Here is a 7,675-nt window from a genome sequence, read left to right on the forward strand (position 1 = left end):
TACAGAAGCTTTTCATTTTCAGAAAATTGAAAATGAAATTAATTTTTATTAATTTATTAATTGTTTCTCTCAGTGTCTGTGCTACTGGAATTATATTTAGGAAGTGGTCTCCTGTGGCAATGCATACAAGTGTACTTCCCACTCTTGAGTTTTGTACATGGTGATAGATATGAATCTATTTTCATTCTTCTACATGCTGATATCCAATTATGCCAGCACTATTTGTTAAATATGCTTTCTTTCTTCCATTTGATATTTGCTGCTTCTTTCTCAAAAATCAGGTGTTCGAAGGTGTGTGGATTAATATCAGAGTCTTTGATTCAGTTCCATTGGTCCTCCTGTCTGTTTTCACACTAATACCAGACTTTTTTCAGTACTGTAGCTTTGTGGTAGAGTTTCAAGTCAGGGATTGTGATGCCTCCAGAAATTCTTTTATTGGATAGGATAGTTTTGGTTATCATGGGTTTTTTGTTTTTCCATATGATGTTGAGTACCATTCTTTCGAGGTCTGTGAAAACTTCTGCTGGGATTTTGATGGGCAGGGCATAAAACCTGTAGATTGCTTTTGGTAAGACTGCCATTTTAATTATGCTAATTCTATCTACCCAACAGCATGAGAGATCTTCCCACTTTCTGGTGCCTTTTTCAATTTCTTTCTTCAAAGATTTAAAGTTTTTGTTATACAAGTCTTCCACTTGTTTGGTTAAAGTTATTCCAAGATGTATTAATGTTCTTTGTGGCTATTGTGAAGGGTGATGTTTCTTATGCTGAGGATGGATTGTGTGGGTGACAGGCAAGGGCACAGTTTCTCTCCTAAGAGTCTGGTTTGAGCAGTCAACCTGCTAATCTCACCTTGCACTGTCATTCTTGGTCTTGCTCCAGGAGAGATTTTCTTTTTCGTTTGGAAAACAAAAGACAGAACTCTTATGTAGAGAGCTTGTTTGTCTTATTTTACTGCTTGTTTTTTGTTTTGTGACATAGTGCTTATCTATGCAACCCTGGTTGGTTTAGAACTCAACTCTGTAGACTAGTTTGGCTTCAAATTCAAAGAAATTAACCTGTCTCTGTTTCTCTGGTACTGGTTAAATTGTATGCCAGCATGCCCAGTTAAATTCTTTCTTTTTTAATTATTTTTATAATTATGTGTCAGGCATATATGTGGAGAGTGCTCACAAAAGCCAGAAGAGAATCAGCTATTGTAGAGCTAGAGTACAGGCAGTTGTAAGATCTTCAAGATGGACGCTAAGAACTGAGCTCAAGTCCTCTGAAATAGCAATAAAGCTCTCTTAAGCATTGAGGCATCTCTCCTTTCTCTCCATCGTTTGTTTATCAGAAGAAGGAGTATCTGGGAAGGAAAAAGATATATTTTGTGTCTTTGATGAGTCTATCATAGAGCAAACTTTAGGACACAGAACTGCAGCTTCCTGCTTTGTTCCTGGAAGAGAACTGTGTGAATATGGATTGCAATGTTACAACTACTGTGTGTTCCTGGCTTCCTCTAAGCACGCCTGAGAGTCTTAGATGTTCCATTAGAGAAAATGTGTTTTGGTCTGTGAACAGAAGAGTGCACCTGTGTGAGTGCTGTCTGTTTCTGTGATGATGTGGGGATGCTATTAAGATATTAGAAGCAAATGGCAATGTTTTTTCGAATCCTGATCTGATTCTCATGGTCCCTACGGGTACACAGCGAGTGGGCAGAGACGCAGCTAGAAATCATCGCATTTCAAAGTCAATTATTCTTGAAAGTTCTTGCAAATATTCTCACGAGGTGACCCAAAGGCAGGCCACCATTTCCAGTAGCTTACCTTTGGTTTTGGTTTCTGTTATAACCTATTCTGTCATACATAGTTATCTTGTCTATTTAGTCAAAACAGATTCAGGGGACATATACATAATAGAGACAAAATGATGCAAAGAGGTAGACAAGAAAACCAGAATGCCCACGCATGGGTTTACAGCAAGAAACAGTAAACAAATGTGCATTTCATGTGCCAAAAATCACACCAAACCTGAATATCTCTAAGCGCATAGAACACACAGACACACACACACATACACACACAGACACACACACACATACACACACACACACACACACACACACACACACAGAGAGAGAGAGAGAGAGAGAGAGAGAGAGAGAGAGAGAGAAAGAGAGATGCCCTAAATTTTGACCCAAATTATTATATTTAAAATCTTCAGTGAGTTGTACATTGTGGTGTATGCCTGGAATCCCATGTCTTGGGAAGATGAAGCAGGAAGACCATGGGTTCAAGCCCCGTATGGGCTATATATAGCAAGACATTGCCAAAAAGAAAAAGGAGTAGGAAAGGAGGAGAAAGAGAATAAGAAGAGGAAGGAGAAGAGTTAGGAAGAGGAGGAGGAGGAGGAGGAGGAGGAGGAGGAGGAGGAAGAAGAAGAAGAAGAAGAAGAAGAAGAAGAAGAAGAAGAAGAAGAAGAAGAAGAAGAGAATAAAGAAGGATGATATTAAATAAATTAGCTCCAAAGTAAGAGAAGGGAAGAGAAGTGTAGTAAATTTAGGTTTTTAGATTGGAAGATGTAACTCAGTGCTAGAGAGCTTGCCAAGCCCTTAAGAGGACCTGAGTTTGATCCAAAGAACCCAAATACAAAAGTCAGGAATGGAGACATGCATTTACAATCTCAGCACTGGGGAAGTGGAACAGGTGGATCCCTGGGATTCTTTCCTCAGTCAACCCAGCATGCTTGGTGAGTCCGAGACAATACATATCACAAAAAAAATGACATTGAATGTTCTCTTCTGGTCTGAACATTCATGCACTTATGTGTAAGCACAAATGCATATACTCAGGAAGGAGCACACACAAATACATAATAGAAAATAAATACATAAAATAGATTTTTTTATGCATCTCATATTTTAAAATAAGTAGACCTTAAACAAGGCAGTTGTTTTTTACCGGTGATAATAAGGCAAATTGTTACTCTGTACAGGTCTGAAGTTCAATAACTCAGTTTTACCTAGCAGTTGCTAGAGATAAAAGTCCCTCTCTACTGTGGTCTAGATGATTTTGTCTTGTTGCCACAAGGGTTCCTGAGAAGTTAGCATAGAAACTATGTGCCAGTTTGTTTGTGTGTGGGGGAAGAGAAAGTTGTAGGGAGAGGATTTCATATATGCTAATGGAAAATAAACTCTAAGTGCTTCTCTTACATCATTTGCATTGCGTGAAGGGCATCTATTCAGGATTCACATTTTCTGGCAACATGTCGGTTTATAACTAACAGAGTCAAAAAAACATCTTTAGGGAGTGACATCCACACTTTCAACTGTGGCAGGAACTAGATTTTCTCTAATATACCTATTTGATGAAGGCATTTGGCTAGAAACCTATGTGTTAGAACAGCCAAAGGGGTAGCCTTGAGTCAGGTTAGAAGAGGTCAGTGCGGGAAGTGAAGGGTGTGCTATAGGTCAGCTGCCTGTTATTTGAAATTGACCATATAGAGGTGGAATTGACTGGGATACTTCACTTTGTCTAGAGTGTTTGGCTAGGTTAGCTTGGGTGTTTAAGGCCACTCCCAAGAAATTCATGAGGGTAACTATGATAGGAGAGGAGATCAGGCTGCAGCCGAGAAAATGCTGTTTACTTAATAGAAGGGATCCAGCATTAGACTCCTCTTTAAAAGACCTGTTGATTGGCCAGAGATGCTAACCTCAGCCCTCCACCAGATTCCAGCAATGTCTCTTCCCAACACTATATAGTTGGGGTGAGAGGAACTCAGATAAGCATGGGTTCAAGTGTCTAACTCTAGCCTGACATTGGATTTCAGAAGAGTCCTTACCCCCATGGCATACAACCAGGCAGTTGGGCACTATAATGATCTCCTTGTGATGAGGAAGCATGGCCTAGCCCAGCGTCATGGCAAACTGAGTAGGACAAGGAGACCCATAGGCAGGTCTGAGGGCTGTCTGCCCTAGGCTCCAAGCAGAAAACTCGGGTCCATTTGGCACATGGCAGCACCAGTCAGATCCACACTGTTAGAGTGAGCCGAGATGTCAAAGGAGCTATCCCCTTGACCAGCTGCAACAGGAAAGTGATCCCACACTTCATTTGGGTAGTACAGCAGAGCTGACCCTGTTAAAGAGAGAGCAGGTGAGCCAGTTCTGAGATCCTGAGCATGGGAGACCTTACCCACCCCTCATCTATCACATGGCTGCATGGGATGGGGTGAGATGCCTTTCCGTAGCCCCCGACTCATCAATGCCTGAGGAGGAAGGTCTGAGAGCTAGCCCTGTGGTCTTAAGAGGAGGAGAGCCATCCCTGTTACCCACCAGCTGCAACACCCTGGAAAGCAGGCCATACACCCATCTCGTCACAGCAGCACAATAGAGCCAAGCCTGTTAGTAGAGGTTTGGGTGAGCCAGCCACAGAGTTGTGAGCATGGGAGAACTGTCCCTATTACTCAGCTGTCTTGGGGTAGCAAGGGTAGGGGAAAGCTGCTCCTCTACGCCATCACCGCATGAGACAGGTTAGAGAGCTAGCTGAAGACACTTGCTGTGCAAGCATAAGGGACTGAGTTTGGATCACAAGAAGCTAGACACCATAGCATTGTAATTCAATGCTTCTACCAAAAGATGGGAGGCAGAAACAAGAGAATCCATAGATGGTCATGGGCCAACTAACTTGGGGTATGTAGAGATAAACAAGAAACCCTATGATGGAGAGGGAGAGTCAATACCAGAGGTTGTCCTCTGATCTCTACACATGTGCTGTGTCATATACACTGGTACTCACATTCACTAAGATACAGGTACATGTACACAAATGCACACATGCACACAGATACACACACACAAAGTGCAAGGGTACCCTTCAGAAACAGTCATGCTAATAAACCATGGTAACAAAATTAGTTTAAAGTTCTATTTAGCTCTGATGTTTAGGCTGCTAATATTTCCCACTAGGTCCCACTTGGTTAAGCAAGACTTACACAGAGAAACCAGGACACCACTGAAGCACATTAAAAGGCCAAAGTTAAGAAAGAAAAAAGAAGGATGTGAAATAAGGGCAGAGAGACATTGGTATGCATCACTCAGAACTAAGACGCATCTTACAGCTCTGGGCCCAACACGTTTTATTCTAATTTGTTTTTTAAACATTATATGCTTGAATACTTTCACTGCCTCATTATGTACCCAACATGGGGGTCTAGGATATCTATCTGGAAGTAGAAAGTAAAGAACTTATCAATGATATTTTGAAATTACTGTATTGAATGCACCACTGCATTTTAATCTGGGACAGAGGGTGGAAAACGGCATCTGGTTAATCAGGGGTTCATAGATTATTCGGTGATACAGCTTAATGATGCTGAGATAAAATGAGGAATTGTGTATCTTCCCTGGAGCAGCATTATAAAGTATCCTTCCTGGTACTTAAAATTGATTGTGCATTATATTGGTTAAAGAGTAGCATTTGGAAAATAAAATTAAGGCTGATTTGCATTGCCGTAGAATGCTTGCACATAGATTTAATAAGACATTTTGTTTTGCTTTTGCTTTTAAAACACATTTAGAATTTGGATCCATTTATACTTACTCAACATCTTATTGAGTGAATGTGTATGTGTTTGTGTGTGTGTGTGTGTGTGTGTGTGTGTGTGTGTGCGCGCACACACACACACACACGCATATGTGTATGAAGTTCAAGTACCTACAGAAACCAGAAAAGATTAGACATCAGATCTACTGGGTGTGTAGTTACAGTCTGTTGTTAACTACCCACCGTGAGGCTGGGAACTGAACTCAGATCTTCTGCAAAAGCAGCAAATGCATTTATTACTGAGTTGTCTCTCCATGCCTACAAAGTTGCATTAAAGGACACAGAAAATATGAGCATAATTGCCCATGAGGAAAACATCTCTCATGAGCCATATATTACATTTGAGATGTAAAATACAAGCGCACATTTCAAAAATTGGATCACATTCAATAATTCAGCAACTGTAACAAGATGATGTTTCAATTTATTTTTTAAAGATTTATTTTTGTTATTTTTAAATTTATATGCCCAAACGTGTGTATAGTGCATTGGTGTAGAGCCTGCAGAGGAAAGAAGAGGGCATTGGAGCCCCCAAAACTAGAGTTTCAAGGGGTTGTGGGGTGCTGGGAACAGAACTTGGGTCCTCTGGGAGAACAGCAAGCATGCTCTTAACTGCTGATCCATCCATCTACCATGCTTACCTCTATTTTGAAAGAGGTGATTCTGTGTTTTAATTGAAAGTTTTGAAAAGTAATGGAAGCATGACATTACTAAATTTTACATCTAGAATCACATGGCAGAAGTTTCCAAATCCTTGATTGGCTTCTGTTGATTAAGTTTTAAACTACAAAACTTTGTTATGCTATGTTTAATTTATGTGCATTTCTTTGCTTTGCAATCTATAGTAAATTTTTATTGCTTAGATGTGGGAAAAATTGTAAAAGTGTCAATAACATCCAGGTAGTAGTATGGATGTAAGTGAAAACAAACTGCTGATATAACACACACAGACATGTTAACTAAATAAATCAGTATCCTTCTTTAAAATATGATTGAAAGTTAACTTATTTCTAGAAATTCTATTTTCCAGTAGGGTGTCTGTGAAGACAGTAGAAATTAGGATAACAATGACTGGGGTTGGAAAGATGGTTCAGTGGTTAAGCGAGCTAGATACTCTTTCAGAGGACCAAGGTTTGACTCTCAGCATCCAAGGTCCAAGGTGGGCAGTCTCATTACCACCTGTAACTCCAGTATCAGGGGCTCCAGCAGCAGGTTCCGGCCTCTGTAGGTATATGCATACACATGCACTCACAAAGATGCACATACACATAATTAAATATCAAATACATCTTTTAAAAAGAAGAGCAAGCACTCAAATAATTACAGTGAAAATGTATGCAAAAGGACAGAGCAGACATATTCTTTAATTTATGATATATTACATTACCTCTGGAAAGAGGCTCAGGGGAATTATGGTTTCAACATTTTAATCATCTAAGCAAGACATATATTGACGCTATAGAAATGGTTTTATAAGTTGATATCAGAGATGAAAATACTAAAGATGTTTGTATATTTTTCAACTTTTTAGTTTCTTAATGTAAATGATCAGTTGACTCTCTTAGACACAATAAATCTTCTCTTCTCCCCTTACTCTTACTTGCCCACCCTCTTGGAAGATTTACATTTTAAAAGGCCAGGCAAATACCACAGAGACAGTGAGTGTATATCAAGGACCTGGCTGTAAATCTGAAGATAATCATCTAGGAAGATTGGTTATAAAATGTACATTTTGGGCTGAGTGTCAAAGATTTAATAAATTAAACTTTGTCAGGCAGAAAAAGGTATTGAGTCTCACAGTGGCTCAGAGGTGCAAAGCAAGCATCAGGAGAATTAGCTACCATATACCTGGACATCAGCGAAAGATCCTTCAGTGAATATCAAATCTGCAGAGTGAATGCAGCAGGCAGGAGCTTGGAAGTATTGTGTGAAAAAGAACCAGATGCTTCTGTGTCTGTCAATGAAACCCAAAACAAGTTTATGCTCACATTAACCAGAAAGCTGAGTTCTGGAAGAAGAGACCCTTCCAGAGGGGCACTGCATTTGAGTATGATGCTGCACATATATCATGAGTCAAAGAACCATGTTTTACATTG

This window comes from Myodes glareolus, chromosome 5, assembly GCF_982192425.1.
Source record: "Myodes glareolus chromosome 5, mMyoGla1.1, whole genome shotgun sequence".
NCBI classification, from domain to species: Eukaryota; Metazoa; Chordata; class Mammalia; order Rodentia; family Cricetidae; genus Myodes; species Myodes glareolus.